Source organism: Pinus tabuliformis, chromosome 7 (genome assembly GCF_031772625.1).
Source record: "Pinus tabuliformis cultivar Carrire ecotype Pingquan chromosome 7, CPIR1, whole genome shotgun sequence".
Taxonomy (NCBI): Eukaryota; Viridiplantae; Streptophyta; class Pinopsida; order Pinales; family Pinaceae; genus Pinus; species Pinus tabuliformis.
In genome coordinates, this window is record NC_142293.1 from 1797794419 (window position 1) to 1797815714 (window position 21296).

General features: G+C 40.1%; 2 pseudogenes; one reads left to right on the forward strand and one right to left on the reverse strand.

The window, feature by feature from the left end:
• Positions 1 to 11321: 11321 nt before the first annotated feature.
• Positions 11322 to 12378, reverse strand: LOC149255529 (leucine-rich repeat extensin-like protein 2; annotated as a pseudogene).
• Positions 12379 to 12498: 120 nt separating this feature from the next.
• LOC149255530 (uncharacterized) lies at positions 12499 to 20234 on the forward strand (annotated as a pseudogene).
• The last annotated feature ends 1062 nt before the right edge of the window (positions 20235 to 21296 follow it).

Sequence of the window (21296 nt, forward strand, 5' to 3'; positions counted from 1 at the left end):
TTATTTGAAGTGCCAAAAACTATGCTCTAAAAAAATGTGTGGTCTTCATCGCCCCTTTTCAAAATTGTGTTAACGGGAAAAGTGTCTATTCAGAACGACCCTATCCTACTAAGGTGTGACAGTGACCTTAGAAACAAACAGAGAAAACTACTTTCGTATTCTTCTTTATGAACTATAAACGAAGAGGAATAGGATGAACCAACCTGTGTCTTGCACTAGTCCTTTGATCCAATCTCTCTCCTCTTTGACAGCTTCCAGCTACCTGCTCCCTTACTTGCCCAACTTCACCAAGTTCCTGTAAGATCACAGAAGAAGGAAACTACACAAAGACATGGATTTATATTCATAAATAGCTTAGGATCAGATTTAAGCTAAACATACAAATGTAAGAAACATCAATGATACACAAGCATGTAGGAGAAACTCAAATAGTTTTATTGATATAACAAGATGATCCAGGAGGAGTTACAACCGATGATTCCTGATCCAGCATCAACCTCCCAGCAAAGAATCCCCTCTTCACCTCCAACAAAGCATAAATCACCCAATACTCTGATATCTATCTCAAAACCAACAACAATTCTCTGCAATGTACAAAATTCCAGCCTTTGGATCTCTGGGATGAGGGATCCATATATAGATGTATGCAAGGAAGATGAGTCAGCTTGTCATTTGACTAGTGGCTTCTCTCTGTCAGTTCTTGCTTCCACTTGGAGACTGAGAGCCTCTTACTCATCCTTGGTCGAACTCAGTGAGGCAAGTGTCATTGGAGAAGATTCTAGAAGCTTCCATTGTCTTTCCACCTCGTGGAATGGCACTGCCATTTGTCATTTCCCGCTCAACGCACCCTGGTAGTGCATTTAGGTGTGTTGCAACGCACCTAGCTAGTGTACTTAGGTGCTATGCAACGCAGCTAGCTAGTGGAGCAGCTGAAATGATCCTGATTTGACTGATTCTGAGCAGTTTCTGGTGGAGAACTTCTGGGAGAAGCTGTAATTTGTTTACCTTGTTCCTCTAGGGGTCGGAACAACACTTTTAGGGACTTAGGATCCCTTGGTTTATGGACATTTCATGCTTGGAGCTGCAAGGCACAAAATTGTCTATAACAGTTGCCCCCTAAAGTATGAGGCCGTTTATCGGGTGAAATGATTTATTAGGAGGATCCGAAGTTCTTTCAATGCTGGGAGGAGACCTGTAATAAGATACAATGCAATACATTATCTTCATACTATTTTTCATGATCTAGCTAAGGCGGGCATTCCCATGCTCAGCTTTATAAATTCATTTTCATGTACATAGGACAGACAATCGTCTGATGGTAGACTGATGATTCTGATAGAGCCATCATCCTTTTGGTAGGATGATTATCTATGCTGCAATGCTGTACATTTCAATGTCTTTATTTTCCTAAATATATATCGCAGCCCGGATGGATGAAACTAGATCCGGGGTCTTCAATTTTGTCCGATCTTCACTCGAGGTACAAGTCGATCCATGTGAGAAATGTTTTGAAGTCGAACATGGAAAGACATCGCTTGATTACCAGTCAACGATGTAAACTGTTAACAAGCGCGAGAGGAATCACTGATAATGATGATGACCCTCAAGGTACTGCGTACAATTCACGTGGTGTGAATAAAGGACTTGGCGTTGAACACCACGCAAAATCTTTCGGTCGAAGGTCATTGATGTATACCTGTCACCGGAAGTGAGAAACTTGCCATTGAGGCATGCAAGCTTCAAAGTACTGAATGGGGTGTTCCTAGATCAACTTCTTGGATAATGAGCTGAGGTCGACAAGAAGGGATCCGTCAAAGGAGGGCCTTAATGAATCCCACATCAATGACACGGAATGGAGCAAATGATTTTAATGGAGGTGAAAACGATCTGATGATATATGGTTCAGGATGGCAGTCATGAAAGAATGAAGTATAATGTATGGTAGTGGATGGGACACAGGTGACTTCTCTGGATGACTTCTCTTGAACATGTCGGCGACACTTATGTGATGGATTGGTAGCAGTTACCCCAAATGTGGATGGTATGGCGTGACCATGGTGATGTAACCGGTGAATGAAACAACCCAACCTGACTCAGGCACGGAGTGGAAGTGTCATGTTCAAGAGCGACTTGCTACCAATAAAGATTCTTTGAGTTTTCTTCCCAATTTTTCCCCAGTCATTGCTGACCAGTACCTCTTTATTTTTGTCAAGCTTGAGGAGGATAACATATGCTTGTTCTATAATTTTCCCTTCGGGCAAACCCATCGCTATGTTTTAACCAGCCTAGCGATAGTGAAACTCGTTCTCGTCTAAAGACAAGTTTGTCGCTATTAATCTTTTTAACGAGTTTAATGACAAAGATAACTCGGTCCTTTTCATTTTTAGAGAGTCTGAAAAGGTACGTAAAGGTAACTCCAAAATTCATTTTTCATCATCTAATCCCTTAAGTCCGAAAAAGTATAAAACAATACAGAAGGGATGAATTTTCGATAGTTTTAACGAGCCGAAGAAAACAAGCGCTCGATCTTTTTGTGCAATAATCCCTCAGGTCCAAAAAGATTAAAATCTAGAGGAGGGATAGCACTTCCCGTCGCTTTAACGAGCTGGAAGGCCAAAACTCAGCAATCTTTTCATATTTTACGAGTCAGTTGAAAAGAGCTTAAAGGAGACTCATCTTTTGAGGAACGAGTGATAAAATGGGTAGCAGCTGATTCCAGGTAAGGTTTGGAATTTTCCAATCACGGCAGTGTCACAAGGATGGCTAGTGAAATCACTCTTCGCAGTTGTTCCTCAAAATGGGTAAACAATCAAATGGAGGTGAATGATCGGCTAATGGAAAAGTGGAGGTGATGGTGCAAACACGACCAAGGCTTTAATGGCTGAAGTACTACATTCACGGTGGTTATTTACCAAGGAATAGTTCATTTTTTAATGAGCTTAAACGCGGGTGGAAACACTTGCTCGGTCCGGGTTTATTTTTTAACGAGCTTGAACCTCGCGGTGAACACTGCTCGATAAGTTTGCATGCCCCCGGCATAATAACTCAAATCGAGGCGCATGCCCCCCAAGCTTCATTGCATTCAACTTGGTGGTTGGAATGAAGGTTTACCTTTGAGACTTGGAAAGGGGATTTGTTTCATTTTTTAATGAGGTTGACACAGTAAAAGAACTATCCTCATGATTCCTTGTTTCATTTTTTAACGAGGTCGACATGAGATAAGAACCATCCTCGACATCCACTGTATTTACAGTATTTGATAGAAAATCGAAAACTGAAGGATGATTAAGGTTGCTGGAATAATCTTCGTGGTAATCCGGAAGATGGGAGTGATGGTGGTAATTTTCCCATGGTGCCTCTCCTATCATCATTGATTGTATGATTCCTTTATCTGTAGAATGTATATGCAACCAAGGATTTGAAGAGGTGCCATATTCCTTAGACCTATCTATCCAAACACTCGATGAGCGTTGATTTGGGTTTTCCCCCCAAGCCAAGAAAATTGATTGCTACAATATTTCTAAAATGGCGATGATCCATGCTGACAAAATGTTCAGGAATCTTCTGAATCCATTAGATATAGAAGATTTCATATTGTAGGTTTCCACTGTGGCCACTTCCGCCAGATTACTTTGAGGCGGTAGGGAAAAAATACCCATTAAGGCAGGGCCTTTTAGGAGTCCTATTCCAATATTTTGAAGCGAATGATTGCTTCCATGGATCATTGGAATGCTTCCCGTAACTTGTGAACTGTTGGGGAGAAACGTTTGTTGGTCGACGATTGTAATTCCTCCTTGAAAGGGAAATGCAATCTTCCTGAAGTAGGTCGACACAACTGCGGCCATGGCATATATCCAGGGCCTTCCTAGTAGGATGTTGTAATCAAGGTTTCCCTCGATTACTTCAACATCAATTTCTATTGTTTTTCCCCCCAGTTCAACTTGCAAGTTACTTAAAATCCCGTATGGAGTGTATGATCGTCCATCAAATGCTTTTAACATTGTTGACGATCGCGACAAGGGTGGTGAGCCTAAATTTTTCCAGCAACTCATCGACATAACACATGTAGATGCCCCCTCATCAATAATTGTTCGATGAACAGTTTTGTTGAGGGCTTTCACTTGAATAAGGAAAGCTAGTTGAGCTGGTAACTAAGGGTCATATCCTTTATGATCAAAGGCCACAAGATTCCATTGGGTCAATCCCACCTATTGCTGATAATAAATCTTGCTCTTGGGAGAGGCAATTTTGCGGTACCTCAAGTGTCGACATAGCGGACGGCGATTGGGCCAGGTCCTCTATTATATTACAATTCTGTGCTATTTTTGCACGAGGATTAAATGTCGATTTGTGTACTACTCCCTTTGGTGACTTTATCATTGGTTCAGGAATGATGGGTGGCACAACTTCAGTTAAAGTTGTTGTCGAACTACTAGGTTGTTCATTAGCCTTGTTATTCGACAGCTGTGGATTCCCGTAATATTTATTCCTTGTCAAAGCATCATTTTGCTGTTTTGAGATACACAACATAAGCACTTGGGATCGGGAAGCATTTTGATTAGCAACCAGTTTGGTTCCCGGGTTTGGAAACGGATCAGTCAATACCGCTGAGGTTTTTGAACTCTTAAAGAGTTTCTTAACTTCAGCTTTATGTGGACAATCTCTCGTCCGATGATCCTCATCGCATATATGACACCCCGCAGGGGGTTTCCTTTGCCCAGAAGGGTTTGTAGAAGGTTTTCCAAGAGATGACTCATCCTGCTTCTTTTTTCTCCCTTTCTTTTTCTTCTTGCCCCCTGGTTGCTTCAGTTGTTTGCCCTTGTCGGTCGACACAGCATTTACTTCCGAGGCAAGAAGTTCATCTTTTGCATTTTGACCTGAAATCTTACAGGCCTTTTTGGATGTAGCCTTTGTCGATTTCGTGTCTGTTGTGCCAATCACGCCATTACCGGCATGAGAGTCATTGTTTGATTTAGGAGGAGGAGGAATTGATAATTCCGGTCTAGGGGCGTCAGGTATTTTATCGTAGAGCGTGTCAGACTGAGTGTAAATCAAGTCCAAATATTGCGCATGAGCGATAACTTGCTCTTCTGTTACGACTCCCCCCTTTGCCACATCTTCCGTGATGGAAGGTAGTAATGACTTGATAAACCATTCAGCTAGGAGCTGATCGGGGACATACGTTTTTACCATTCTACGACGACGTCGCCACTCATGTATATGATCAGATATGTGAGTGGCTGTTGTCTGTTTGAAATTGGTAAGAAGTTCTGTTCCTGTTTCGTACCTTATCGGTAACTGAAAATGGGTTAAAAAGGTTGTGGCTAGGGTACTGAAGTTGTCAAATGAAGCTCTGGGTAACTCGATATACCATTTGGCCGCCGGACCCGTTAACGTCCTCTGAAAAAGGCGAAGCCTAATCGAATCATCATTTAGGGTGTTTGATGAACACCACAGATGAAAGGTCATCACATGATTCGACGGATCTTCACCCGGATTTCCATTAAATTTAGGAATATCTGACGGAAGTTTATGTGGAATCGCTGGCCACCAAGGGGCATAAGCAATTGGATCATTCGTCAGCCGGTTTAGATATGGTAATTCTAGAGTTGCTACAAAGGGCAACTGTTGATTCAGGTTAGGCGAAGCATACCCAGGATAAGATGGAATCGCCTGAGCAATGGGTCTTTGCATACCAGCATAATGTATTTGATGTTGGCAACTTTGACAAGGTTGATGGGCATAACCATTATCGTATGGTTGTTGATAACCACTCTGGAAATGCAATTGCCCATTACTTACAAAGACTTGTTGCTCAGGTCCTTGATATGATTGCTGGAATTGCGGTTGTTGAGATTGAACCAGCCCTGGTTGTTGGACCATTTGCTGTTGTCCAATACTGGATGATTGACCAAGATGAGGAATCATAGTACTTGTTTGAGCCTGAGTCGCTCCAGATAAGGAGTCACTAACCTGAGATTGTAATTGAGTCGTCGAGACAAGAGGCTGTTGTATTACAACCTGAGAAACTTGGGGTTGACATACAACAGGTAGCGCTTGTACTTGTGACGCAGTCACCATAGCAGGTACAGTGGGAATATTCGACACAGGGTTGACTGGTTGCATTGAATATACAACCCTTGGTTGTTGAGGCAGTATTGGTACCCAACCGCTGGATGTAATTCCAGTTTGACCTGAACTTTGTTGTAAACTCCCATATGGTTGTTCTCCGGGAGGGAACAATGAAAAAGAATACTGCCCTCCATATGGTGGAAATCCAGTACTTAAAGGGTAGATTGGCCTTTGAAGACACATTGGATCAATTTGTTGAGTTTCAACATAAGAAATACCAGATGATAATCCGGATGAAGAAATAGGAACTAACCATGTCGTCGAAACAGTCCCTGATTGGACTCCGGCTTGTTGTTGATAACTTGCCGGGATAGATGGTATACCATCGAACATCGTTGGAGTAGCAGCAGGAGGCTCTGCCACTGCTGCGTCGGATGACACAGTCCTGGATGTCGACGGTTGTTCAAACATATCTAGTCTATCCAAAAGATTTTCTAACGATTCTACAAGAACTTGCGATGAAAAGAGACTAACTTCGAAGACCAACGAGGGAATGGTGATGATTATTCCGTTTAAAATAAATTTTAGACGCTTTGACACAACTTGTTTTTTCAGTTTTTAAGAGTCGAGAAAAAACAAAAGATGACTCTAGTCTCCTTCGATTTTTAATGAGCCAGAAGTGACAAGTGCTCAGATGGACCTTTTCCGTTAAGGAGTCTGAAAAGGAACGAAAGGGACTGCTCTGGAGATCTAGGTAGAGGGAGTACCAAACCAATCGCAAAACTGCAGAATACTTTTTACGGTACGGCAGTCAATCTTCTCGAATGCTGTGTTCGGTGCATTGCGATCAGTAGGGCGGCCGACACGGCTTCCTATGGATAAAATGATTTAAGCCTATAGGGGTCTCCCAATATATACTCGACGGTACGTGGGAGCACAAGTCCGTACTGGCACTTATCGTCTCACAATGGAGGAATCACCCAACCATTAGTGAGGACAACAGTTACCAGGCTTTACGACGTCGGAATACGTCTCTAGCCTAGACCTCTAAATGTTGTGCATTAAGTTCCAAAGCGTTGTTAGATTCATTCATTTTATTTTAAGTTGATCTTTCTTATGAAGTTTGCCTTTTGGGTTCACCACGAGATGTAGATGTAATTCCTAAAATGAAATCTAAAGATGATAAGCAAATCTTTTATCTCTTTTCAGCAATGAAAATCCTAGCTACAAGGGGAAAAGAAAGACACAATCTTTTCACAAAGAGCAAAGAGCACACTGTAAATGCACTTTCCTAAATCAAGCCAAACAGACTGTCAATATGCAAATGCACATGTGCATGTATTTGTTTTTTACTTTCTTAATATTGATGCCTAAAAAGAAAGTTGATGTACAAATCTGAATTTGCTTTCAAGTGACAAACACAAACAAGCTTCTTTTCGAAATCAAAAGGTAGAGATGATTACGACACTAGAAAGTCACAAATTCGAACCAAAGGCGAAAGTAAAAGCATAATCGATTGTCAACAGCAAATAAACTTTCTCCTATGATCAAAATCGACACTTGCGACATATCTAAATCAAAGGACGACAGTATGACTAGTCTACTCTTGTAATGGAAAACTGTAAATGATGTAACAAACACACAAAAACATCTACAGTCTTTTTGTACAAAGGAGGTGGAATTACGGCAAAGAAAAGGGGTTTTTAAACAAACACATACACTGATCACAGGCTGCAAAAAACAGAGACAAAAACTGAAAAAATGAAGCAAAGAACCACAGCTGCACAAGGCTAGGCTGATCAGTGCACCTGTTACACAGAGAAACTGGATTGCAGCGCAGGTAGCCCTCTCGGGAACTGCGTTGAAATGCAGAACCTCTTCACAGAGCTTGCGTTGGGGCAGAAACGAGAATTCTATCCGGGTTTTGGGTCACGGTTTGCAGTTTAATCTATGGTTTTTGGCCGAGTAAAAGTAATTAGTAATGCACAATCAGAGGGTAGATTTAAAGGAGGTCTAAGAGCTATCACAAAGGGTAATCAGATCATTTGTGAATCAGCTGTTCAAATCATAAACAGATCCAATGAATGGATTGAAGTAGCAGATGTCTACTTTGCATTTGTCAATGGCAAATGCAGTTCAATTTGCTACTTCTAAGTTTATGAAACAAACAACAAGAGAAACACAAACAAACTAACTAGACACGATCCCCAGTGGAGTCGCCATTTTGTTAACGGGAAAAGTGTCTATTCAGAACAACCCTATCCCACTAAGGTGTGACAGTGACCTTAGAAACAAACAGAGAAAACTACTTTCGTATTCTTCTTTATGAACTATAAACGAAGAGGAATAGGATGAACCAACCTGTGTCTTGCGCTAGTCCTTTGATCCAATCTCTCTCCTCTTTGACAGCTTCCAGCTACCTGCTCCCTTACTTGCCCAGCTTCACCAAGTTCCTGTAAGATCATAGAAGAAGGAAACTACACAAAGACATGGATTTATATTCATAAATAGCTTAGGATTAGATTTAAGCTAAACATACAAATGTAAGAAACATCAATGATACACAAGCATGTAGGAGAAACTCAAATAGTTTTATTGATATAACAAGAAGATCTAGGAGGAGTTACAACCAATGATTCCTGATCCAGCATCAACCTCCCAGCAAAGAATCCCCTCTTCACCTCCAACAAAGCATAAATCACCCAATACTCTGATATCTATCTCAAAACCAACAGCAATTCTCTGCAATGTACAAAATTCCAGCCTCTGGATCACTGGGATGAGGGATCCATATATAGATGTATGCAAGGAAGATGAGTCAGCTTGTCATTTGAATAGTGGCTTCTCTCTGTCAGTTCTTGCTTCCACTTGGAGACTGAGAGCCTCTTACTCATCCTTGGTCGAACTCAGTGAGGCAAGTGTCATTGGAGAAGATTCTGGAAGCTTCCATTGTCTTTCCACCTCGTGAAATGGCACTGCCATTTTTCATTTCCCGCTCAACGCACCCTGGTAGTGCATTTAGGTGCGTTGCAACGCACCTAGCTAGTGTACTTGGGTGCTATGCAACGCAGCTAGCTAGTGGAGCAGCTGAAATGATCCTGATTTGACTGATTTTGAGCAGTTTCTGGTGGAGAACTTCTGGGAGAAGCTGTAATTTGTTGACCTTGTTCCTCTAGGGGTCGGAACAACACTTTTAGGGACTTAGGATCCCTTGGTTTATGGACATTTCATGCTTGGAGCTGCAAGGCACAAAAATGTCTATAACAAATTGGGTCTCTTTTTTGCTATCTCTATGAAACGGGTAATAGTATCAGTTCCCGTTTCAAAGTTTACGTTGTTAAAACCCCTCTCATTTGAAAAAGATGAAAAAATCAGGAGACCTTAGCCTAGTGTTGTATGGATTCAAGAGTTTTTACAATCAGCTTAGGAGGCTAACATCAGATAAAAGATTCATGGGTTTCATGATACCTCCAACTTGGGATGTATGTGCCCCTGAATACAAAGAAACAGCCCCATGCTATTATTTTAGTATATAATGTGTGGGTTGCCAACGTTAATTTGACTTCTAAGTTCTGATTTTTGTGTATGAATTTGTTTTTACAGTGAGGTTGATGTCAAATAGGACTTTGCTTCCCAAGTTTCCCTATTCCCTAAACAAGTATTTATGGTTATCAAAGCATTTTTCTATTCTTTTAAATGGAATTCAAATGTGTCATATAGCAGGAAATACAAATCTCCAATATAGAATAGGTTTTGGTTGGAAAAATCTACACCTAAGTTTCAAAATCAAATTGCTGCTAAATTTATACTTCAGTGGCCTCAGGAAATTATTATTCATCGTTAAATGATTATTTAATTGCTACATTTATATTTGCTAGGCACATGAAACGGGTACCATAGAGTTATTGACATCAAATTAAACTATAATTAGGTCTCACATATTACAGGGCACTCTTAGGTTTAAGTGTATTTAAATTCAACAATATGATATGCCAACTCTTACTAGTCAATTAAAGAATGAAAATGTTGCATAAATGCTCATTTCACTTCTTGGAATTATCCAGTTATCACTGCTTAAATCAAAGAACAGTCATTTTGCCCAGATGATGTACTATTTTTTCTCTACTGAGCATGGTAGTAGTCACTATGTTTTAAATTATGCATCACTAATTACTGCTTAGAATGTGCGAGGGCCACCTACAGACAATTAACTAATTGGTCATACTGGGTTGACCAACTTGTTTTATTTTTCATTGATGAATATGTGGTAATGTGGCATTTTTTTACAATGGAAAAAAATTATTCATTAAGATTTTGATGAGTAGAGTAAGGTTCTACCTAATGCTTGTCACATTTGATGAAATACATAATAAAAAAGGAAGCTTTGGGTGTGTTGGGCCATGGTCTAGTGGTTGACAGGGCTGTTTCCATGCTAAAGACAAAGGCTCGAATATTTGCAGGCATAGAACCTTGGATTATAAGTTGGTTGAGTTTGATGGGTTTTGTATGTAGCATAATTCATGGAAAATGTATGATATTGGGAGAATGGGTTCTCCAGATGTTTAATGAAAGGCATGTCGTGCCTAAACCTCATCAGGTCATGGCAGATAATTTTGGAAGGATATGACAGTTAGGATAGGTGAAGAGAATGAGAACATTGATGGTATTATATTTTATATTACAGTTCTGCGTCAAAATGGCATCACTGGATTCAGTTTTCTTTAGTAACATAACAAAATGTTCAGAAAACCATTACAATTTGGCACCAACTACTCATAGAACCATTAATGTTTGGCACCAATTGCCATCACCTGGATTAGGTGTTTATAAAAGACCAACATATTAATATATAGCAATATACCTATCAACTTTGCAAAATGAATAGGATGTTATCACTATCAGTTGATCAGACACACACATTAGATAGTGGATAAGGCATGCATCTCTTAGTTATATATTTCCATCAGATCCTTAAATAAAAGAAAATATGCCAGCTCTTCCATAAAAATACTACATTGAATCTTTTGTTCAGACTTCAAACTATTATGCTGCCCAAAACACAATTATTTCCTTTATGTTGACTTCAGAAAAAAGTATCTGCATTGTTTAACAGTTAATGGAAGGCGGAGGAAGGGGATGATTACAGTTTTGGATTGGTGGAGGGACTAGATTGGTTGGAGGTGGCAGTGGGGAATCATGATGTATATCTGATTGTAGGAATTGGAAGAGGAGGAAGAGGTGGTGGGGAATCAGGATTCATATCTAAATGCAGGTACTGTGAGAGCAGTAGGAGGTGGTGGTGAAGAATATCTAACAGTAGGTACTTGAGCAGCAGGAGGTGAAGGTGATGGTAGAAGTGAGGGGCGGCTTGCACGCTCTGCTTTGAAATAATTGTAGGAAACAGTAAGGTTCTAGAGGCTCCTTATGGAGAAAATCACATCAGGAATGGATCCATAAAATTCATTGTGAGCCAGAATGAGCTGCTCAATGTTACCAAGACAACCAAGAGATAATGGAACCTGACCTCCTATGTGATTAAAGCTCACATCCAACACATTGAGATGTTCCAGCATCCCTGTTTCCTATAGAAAGCATCCAGACAGTGCATTGTTGAGAAACAACACCTCGTTCAACTTTTGGGCCATGTTGCCAACACTGCTAGGAATGCTTCCAGTCAGCTTGTTATTGGCAAATCTCACCACAGACATTGGACAGTTCCCCATGTTTTTTGGAATCTTATCTTCAAAATAGTTGTTGTTCAAAAAGATAACATCCATATCCTTCTTGTTGAAGAGCTCTGCAGGAATAGGATCTGTAAAGAAATTGAATCTCAGATCCAAATACACCAAACTCTGCAGTTCCATAACCACAGTAGGGAAATTCCCTGAGAGTTGGTTGTTACTCACATTCAACTCTGCTAAAAGTGTGATACTCTTGAAGCTAAGAGGAATGACCCCACTGAAACGATTTGTATTGACATGGAAGAGACAAATATCAATGAGCATGCCTAGCTCCTCAACTAAGAAGCCTTTAAGAAATCCATCATTCAAGTCAATCCCAATAACAACTTTGTCTCGTGATTTGTCTAAGGCAGGTGCACAAAAGACCCCTATGTAATTGCAAACTATTTCCCAAATTCACTTGAACTGCCAACTGATGGTGTGCTTTGTGCATCCCCTTTTTTGTGATTATTGTCCTCCTGAATCGTGATGCCTTCTACATTACAGTTATTGAAAAACAATTTGAGATATTCCTTGTTATAGAAGAAATTCCATTTTGGTGATGGCAATGTGCCTAACCTTCCATGAAGATCAATGTTAGTTTTAATTTTCAATGATAAGCAAACCTGTGTGTGTGAGATATCTTGTGTATTTTTATATTATTCTATATTTTTATATTTCTTATTTTGTTGATTATAGGTATAAAATGTCACCTCTTGGTCACCCCAAAAAGGATCTAAAACAACGTTCAGTTGCTGATGAATTTGGTATCTCTCAATGCTCCAATCAACTACATATTTATGAAAATGAAGTATATGATAATGTGGATGAGGACCATGAATCAGATAATGCAAAAATTCTTGAAGAGTAACCAACATCCAAGAGGTACAAAATGACATTCAAGTCAAAATGGAGGATGAGATTTCCATGGGCTTATGCTGTAAAATATTGTAATGGTGTTGAAAGGATAAAATGTTCATGGTGTGTAATCAGGTTTAGCAAAACCCGGGTTCCATTTCTTTTGACATTCCAGATTGCACATTTCTACAAAATATTCTAATGGGTATGAATTCCAACAATATCCCTATAAAGATCCCATAGAAGATGTCTAATCGTGCTTCTAAGCTTCCAACCTATTTTATGGGCCCTAATTCTAACTTCCCTAGGTTTTCCAATCTCCTCTAACCTGGTGGTATCCAACCAATTTCTTATAATAATATCTTCAAGATCATGCTGACATTGCCAACAACATATTTAAGCAATGCAAGATGGATCCTTCTTCATTGTTGTTAAATGCTTATGGAATAGTCAAGAAATCAACAATGCAACAACTAGGTTCAAGCCACTTGATTAGCACTAGCAGTGGTTATCAACACAAAGATCAAGATAATTTGGAGCCAAAGTATGGAGCCCCTTAACAACAGCAAATGCATAATCAACCCATGGCGAGCCCCTCACAGGAAACTAGCCTAAGCACTGAAATCAACATAGATATGACATATGTAGTTTCCAGTCAACTGAACTAGCCATATCATGAAGAGACTCCAGACATGGACTCCCTATGGAATTCATTTTCATGAAAAGGGTCCACCAATACACAATGTTGTTTGTTATAGAACAATCTGTATATAAAAAACCCTTTGTATGAAGGTTTCAAAAATCCAATGGCCCTACTTCTGATGAACATATGTATGACACCCACTCAACTGATCCAAATATTACTCCCACGGTCCCACCCATTTAACAAATTCACTTATATTTAGGTCCTGCACATATTCACTCACTGAAAATTAGTCTTCAGGTTTGGTGATTATGAAATTCTTATGTTGTATACATTGTATTGATTGATAGATACACAACATCAATTGTAATTATATCCAATATATTCTGAGTATATACTATTTCTCCTCTTATTTGTATCAGTCATTGACCCTTTCAAACATTTTTTTTTCCTTTGGGTAAATACAAACTACCTCACCTCAACCTACATGGTTTGTAATATGTATATGACTCAAATTGATATCCAGATTAATGTAAATTCCATTGATTGCAATCAGATTACTTTACTACTTTGTTTGTATTCTAAGATGGGTGTTGTATGGAATGGATGAGACTTGAGGGGAATTGAAGATTTTTTGTGTTGAACTTCTGATTTTTGTAGAGGATTTGCATTTGGATGAGATTTAAATACAAGTGACGTGTATACAATTTTCCAACTATGATTTTGTCCCTATAGTTGGTTCAATTGTGAATGAGTTCAAGACCTGTGCAATAGGATCTTATGTGGTTATATTTCTCAATCACACGTGCAAGATTAATGCATTTACTAATGCAATCTTTGACGTAGTAGTATCCTTCTGTTTGTGAAAAAAAAATGTAGTATTTCTGTTTGTGAACCTGAGATGTTGCCTTCACACAGCCCTACTCTAGGGCCGAACAGTGTTATTACCCAAGTCCTTACTAGTAACCCGATATTAGTTGATTACCTTAGCTTATTTGTACGCTTTCAGTTATACTTAACAATATTCACAATTCATATAAGTGCGCGCAGTAAATAAACAATATAATTGCAAATGATATCAAACATGTAATAACTCAGAACAGATGCACATAATTGGTAACAAAACCTTTCTTTATTAATCTCTTCTCCGGTTACAGACTCGACTCTACACTACGCACTCAGCTGTGGACTCTACTTGGCCTTTGCGCACTCAGTTGCAGAGCCTCTTCCTACTACTATGACCCAAGATACCCTTAGACACTTGCTATGTACTTATATTTCATACTTCTCTCTTACTTCCTTGTCTACTTCTAACTATCTTTTACACTTAGAGCTTCACTCTATTTATACAATCACATGGTCCGCAGACCATGGGTAGGCCGACATTACATTCAAACTTAGGGCAGACAACCCTATGACTCTAACATACATTTCGTGCCCGAAATTTGCGGAGCTTTACAATAATATCACTCAAAACTTGGGCTTTGAGCCCCAAAACATGCTATGGGGGGATTCCATGACCAACACTTTGCGAACCCAAGTACTTTCTTCGGGATGTTTGCCTTTATCATATCCCATCATAATTCCACTTCAGAGCACAATATTCACATTTGGCTCTTCCTCGCACGACTCAGACCTCATCATTTGCAGAATCTGAGTCGGGGAAGGTGGTAGCGCTCCCTTGTCGCGTATCCTAGCTATCAGCGTAGGACAATCTTCCGTCTCATGATCAAACAGGGTATAGTACAAGCATGATGGACACGTTGGATTCATACAATCACTGGCATAATGTCCTAGCCCTCCGCAATTGTAACATATTAGCTATCTATGGCCTCTTCCAGGTCCTCCTCCACCTCGGCCTCATCCGCGCCGTTGGAATCCGGTTCACGCCATCCCTGCACCCTGGTCTAGGGCCTGCGTTTCGATCTAAACCTTGTAGGTGGGGGTTATATCCATCATCAGATCATAACTTCTACATGTGTGCTCATCATGTCCCACCAATGTACAAAAATTACAGAACAGCTATTGCGAATTCTGTGTGTACTTCTGCAATAAATGGCAGTTGTCTATAGCATGCTTTCCTCCTATTTGACAAATCGCGCACCACAGAGTAGGCGTCGCGCTCGGTCATGCTTACACTTCCGATCTTAATGGCATCGGTCCTCCTCCCACGAGGTAGTTTGCGAACACCGGGCAGTGGTCTTTGTCATGACCCTGACCCTTGCATTTCATGCACCACACTTCTTCACGCACTTCTGGTCGAGTTGTCCTATCCTGTTTCAGACTCTACATCTCAAGGCATAAGTAATTCAACTGCCCGTGGATTTGCAGAACTCCCAAGTTAGGATCCTGTATTGGAGTCTCATGTAGCCTCATTATGATTTCTAAAGCTTCTGCCCGAGTTGTTAACCTATGTTGTGACAACGCATTCCTCAAATGTGGCGTCAGTGATGCTACAGACCATTCACGATGCTGTCCATCCTCAAAGTCATATTAGCTTCGTGAATCGTACACTTCAGCCTCTGATCCAGCTCCCACGGAGTCTCGCCTGGTAGCATCGTGATCTCCTTGAACCCAATGATCGACTACGCCTCTGACTTTGGTCTGCTAAATTCTTTAGTTAGCGCAGCTTGGATAGCCGTGATTCCCACATTAGGATTATCACTTGAGTGCTTAATATACCAGGTCAACACGTGGTCCTGCAGAGCGCTAACCAACGTCGCTTTCTTAATATTATCATCTGTAACTCCCTGCGCTTCCCATACGGCCTTTACCATGAACCAAAACTGGTCCAGATATTCATTTCCCTATCCTTTAAACACAAGCAACTTTATCGTGCTGGCCATGTTAAAACGTGGTGGTGGTAGAGATGGTATGGGCAAAGATGGAGGTGATGGTGGTGTGGGTGGAGGTGGTATGCGCATTATCCTCTGCCTTACCGAATGGATCGCACTTTGCGGAGAGACCCTAGTGAGCTCTTCCTCGTCCCCTCACAGAGGTGGAATCAAGGGGCTAGTCTCTAGTCCCACACTTCCTTCATTTGTGTAAATTTTCCCACTTCGTGTAGCCCTGAACATCAATGTAACTGCATAATCTACTTTTTGCACAGTAGCATTTTAATCCAAGTGTTCATAGACTTTACGTACTTACCTCGCGGTCCTTTGAGAAAGCGTCGCTCTGCCTCGCTATAGCTGACTGAAGTATCTACCGCGAACTTAGTAATGAATCCTCCTATGATCCGATCGAGCCAGTGATCAACAACGTGCACGATCTTATCCTCTGATGCTTCCAATCTGCACACTAGCTCTGGGGTCCACATAATAGGATTGTCGAGTTTCCACCTTCCTTGGCTATCTTCTAGCTTCGCGATCCACTCGTACAAATTAGTAGGGAAAGATGCGAAGAAGATTTCGCGAATCTCTGTATACAGGTAACAGTCTAACTACTCTTCTTTTGATAGTCATGGATTCCTGTTTTCCTGTGCCACGAACTCATGAATTCTCCTGTCCAACCAGCCTTCAATTTCCTTCTTAGTTGGATTCCAGTGATGTGACATCAGACATCTCTATGCAGATTCCAGTCCCAGCAACGGAACCATTTGTTGGCTTGATGGGGCCTGACCCAAGTTTGGAGTTAATTAGCCAAACAAATCCCTGTACTACTGGCCCTTTCGGCAACAGCCCGCAGAGTGCGGACTGAGGTCTCACCCGAAGCAGTATGGGGGGATGCTGGAACCAAGTTTCTGCACCCTTGAGATGTTTGAGGGGTCGACTTAGTCCAAATAGGAATGTCTTTGCACAGGTAACTTCGCGCACTCCCCTGACCTGCGAGACCTTCGCGCTCTGTTATAGTCGCCTTCGCGCAGCCCTAATCAGGGGCTGAGGTGATTCTGTGCTTCTTAAGGCAGCGATCTGCGCTCTTTCCCTAAGTTACACTGCGTATCTTACTTATCTTCTTATAACTGTTAGTTAACTTTGTGTAAACAGATACTTATCTTATATTCTCTTATTCAACACATTCATATAAGTTCGTGCAGCAAATAAACAATAAAATTGCAATTCATACCCAATATACTTCAATGCATAAAATAGGAAAAAGACACACAAAATGATAAGAAACTTCTCTTTATTATTTTCTCCAACGGTTACAGACTCGACTCACCCTGCGCACTCAGCTGCAGGGGTCTGCGCACTCAGTTGCAGACTACTAGGCCTCTGCGCACTCAGTTGTAGAGCCTTCTCCTACTCTACAACCCAAAGACTCGACTCTACACTTCAACTTAGACTCAAGACCTCATCTTCTCTTAGATTGCTCCATGTCTTAGATGTCTCTTTACAACTTAGAGCCTCGCTCTATTTATACAATCCCATGGCCTGCGGACCATGGGTAGAACTCTCAAGCCAACATTACATTACAAAAGTGAGGGTAGATAACCCTTATGACTCAATTACAAATTCGCACTCCACTCCAAAAAATCGCAGAGTCTTTACATCAGACTTCATCAAAACTTGGGCTTTAAGACCCAAAACTTGCCTTAGGGGATCCCACGCCCAACAATGGGTTTATGTTGTAAAATATTGTAATGGTGTTGAAAGGATAAACTGTTCATGGTGTGTAATCAGGTTTAGCAAAACCCGGGTTCCATTTCTTCTGACATTCCAAATTTCACATTTCTACAAAATATGCTAATGGGTATGAATGCCAACAACAACCCTACACAGATCCCACAACAAATGTCTAATCGTGCTGCTCAGCTTCCATCCTATTCTATGGGCCCTAATTCTAACTTCCCTATGTTTTCCAATCTCCTCTATCCCGATGGTATCCAACCAAATTCTTATAATAATATCTTCAAGACTCATGCTAACATTTCCAACGACATATTTAAGCAATGCAAGATGGATCCTTCTTCACTGTTGCTAAATGCTTCTGGAATAGTTAAGAAATCAACAATGCAACAACGAGGTTCAAGCCACTTGATTAGCACTAGCAATGGCTATCAACACAAAAATCAAGATAATTTGGAGCCAAAGTATGGAGTCCCTTAGCAGCAACAAATGCATAATCAACCCATGGTGAGCCTCTCATAGGAAACTGGCTTGAGCACTGAAATCAACACAGATATGACATTTGTAGTTTCCAGTCAATTGAACTAGCCATATCATGAAGAGACTCCAGACATGGACTCCCTACGGAATTCATTTTCATGAAAAGGGTCCACCAAAACACAGTGTTGTTTGTTATAGAACAATCTGTATATAAAAAACCCTTCGTATGAAGGTTTCAAAGATCTAATGGCCCTACTTCTGATGAACATATGTATGAAATCCACTCAACCGAATGAAATATTACTCCCACAGTCCCACCCATTTAACAAATTCACTTATATTTAGGTCCTGCACATATTCACTCACTAAAAATTAGTATTCAAATTTGGTGATTATGAAATTCTTATGTTGTATACATTGTATTGATTGATAGATACACAACATCAATTGTAATTATATCCAATATATTCTAAGTATACACTATTTCTCCTCTTATTTGTATTAGTAATTGACCCTTTCAGAACTTTTTTTTTCATTTGGGTAAATACAAACTACCTCACCTCAACCTGCATGGTCTGTAATATGTATATGACTCAAATTCATATCCAGATTAATGTAAATTCCATTGGTTGCAATCATATTAATTTATTTCGTTGTTTGTATTCTAAGATGGGTGTTGTATGGAATGGATGAGACTTGAGGGGCACTGAAGATGTTTTTGTTGAGCTTCTGATTTTTGTGGAGGATTTTCATTTGGATGAGATTTAAATACAAGTGACATGTATGCAGTTTCCCAACTATGATTTTGTCCATATAGTTGGTTCAAGTGTGGCCGAGTTCAAGGCCTGTGCAATATGATCTTATGTGGTTACATTTCTCAATCACACGTGTAAGAGTAATGCATTTACTAATGCAACCTTTGACGTAGTAGTATCCTTCTGTTTGTGAAAAAAATAATTTAGTATTTCTGTGTTGATCTTGTGTTGATTTTCATACAGTCTTGCTTGTTTTGAACTAGAGACAACATCAAAATGTGGTAGTTTTCCTCTTTAAGTTTCCTTTTCTTCATTTTATATGTTTAGAGCTTTGGACTCTTCATTTTTTAAACATATTAAATTGTGTTATTTAATATTTTTCATGCATGGCCTAATATGGTCTCCCTGAGTATTATAGATGGATCATATGTATTTGCTAACTTTGCAATATTATGTTTGCTCTTTTTGAATGTATCTTATAAGTTTTAATAATATGAACTTTGTATTTCCTAAAAAACTAGTCTCTGTACCCTTGAAGAACTATAGAATGGTGTTGTTAGGAAGATGAAGATTTCAAGGGATGTGCTGAATGGCAGTGGGTGGGTATTTTTTTCTCTCTTTCATTAGTAGTAAGTTGTAGATATTTTCCTATTCTTTTGTTATGAGAAATGACATTTGTCTTTATGCATGCAGCAAGACTGTGACCATTCAAGAGGTTTTGAGTATAGAAATAAAACTAGGATGGAAGAAAGGGACTAAGATAACATTTCGAGAGAAAGGGAATGAGCAGTTAGGAGTTGTGGATGTTGATCTGGTATTTGTGATTGATGAGAGGCCGCATGATTTGTTCAGACGAGAAGGCAATGACTTGGTGCTTGTCCAGAAGATAAGCTTGGTTGAAGCTCTGATAGGATTTTCTATCACAATTCCAACATTGAGTGGGAAGACACTAAATCTTACTTTCAATGACATTATATACCCTAGGTATGAAAAGATTATTCCTAAGGAGGGAATGCCCATTGCAAAGGAGCATGGCAGGAAAGGAAATTTCATAATCAAGTTTGAAATTAGATTTCCCTCCAAACTTAGTCCTGAGCAGAAGGCTGGAATCGAGAGAATTTGGGGAGGCCATGCTTAACATCACTATTTCAAGTTGTGCCTCTTTTATTGTAAATACTTAACAAGACTGAAATAGATATAACAAAAATAACTGATTGTAGTTGCGAGTTCCTCCACCAAATTGTAAAAGTTACCATTTGTATATCTTCTCAGTGAGTTGAAATAAGTGGCCAGAGTTATTGTTATCACCCCAAGAAACTCTCCTAGGTTGTATCTCAGAGATGCTCGGGAACATTACAAACTCAACAAAATGTTGGAAATGGATGGTGGAAGGAATGATGCTTGTCCAAGCCAGATAACCACTTCTACTATGCTTAACTCCAGACATGGGTGAACACCCCCAGACTACAAGGCTTTAGACCACCAATTACTCACAGTTTGAGGATTAGGTGAACATGGAGAATACTGACCACACCATCAGATGCACAAGACCATGTGATGGCCGGCTGCAACCAGTAAAGAGGTCTGCAAATCTATTTCCTAATGCATAGACAAGATGACAGATCTCTGGCACTAAATAAACAGAAACCTGCATAACACATTCAATGATACATACTAGACTTCAACACAGAGGTGGGATGACAGCCCCTCTAATGCTGAATAACAAGAGCACATGAACAAATGCATAATAGGCACAACCTAGAACAGAGTAGAAATGGAAAGTGAGCAATTAACAAAAAAAGAAGTTTGTATTAGCTGAAAATGAAGACCAGATGCTGCAAGTATCAAAGTAGTTATAGTCTCCAGAAGTTGAACCTTACATCAAAACAACAACCATCAACCCTGATTGTATCTGTTTTCTGGGTATATATAGAGTTTCATTACAAAGATATTTTGTTATTCTAGGCGCAGAGGGGTCATACTGGAGCACCAATCGCTTTAACTGCTTGATGGAGTCTTTGGTGCGATCTGTCTGCTTCAATGAACGAATTTGACCTTCTCGGATGCTCTGCTGTCCTTCTCGAGCAGGTGGAGTGTTGCATGAGTGAAGCTCCATAACTGATAAATGCGTTTATCTGCTCGAGCTCTGTACTTTTCTTCCTCGGCCATGCTTTCTTTTGAATGCGGTTGTTGAGGATTT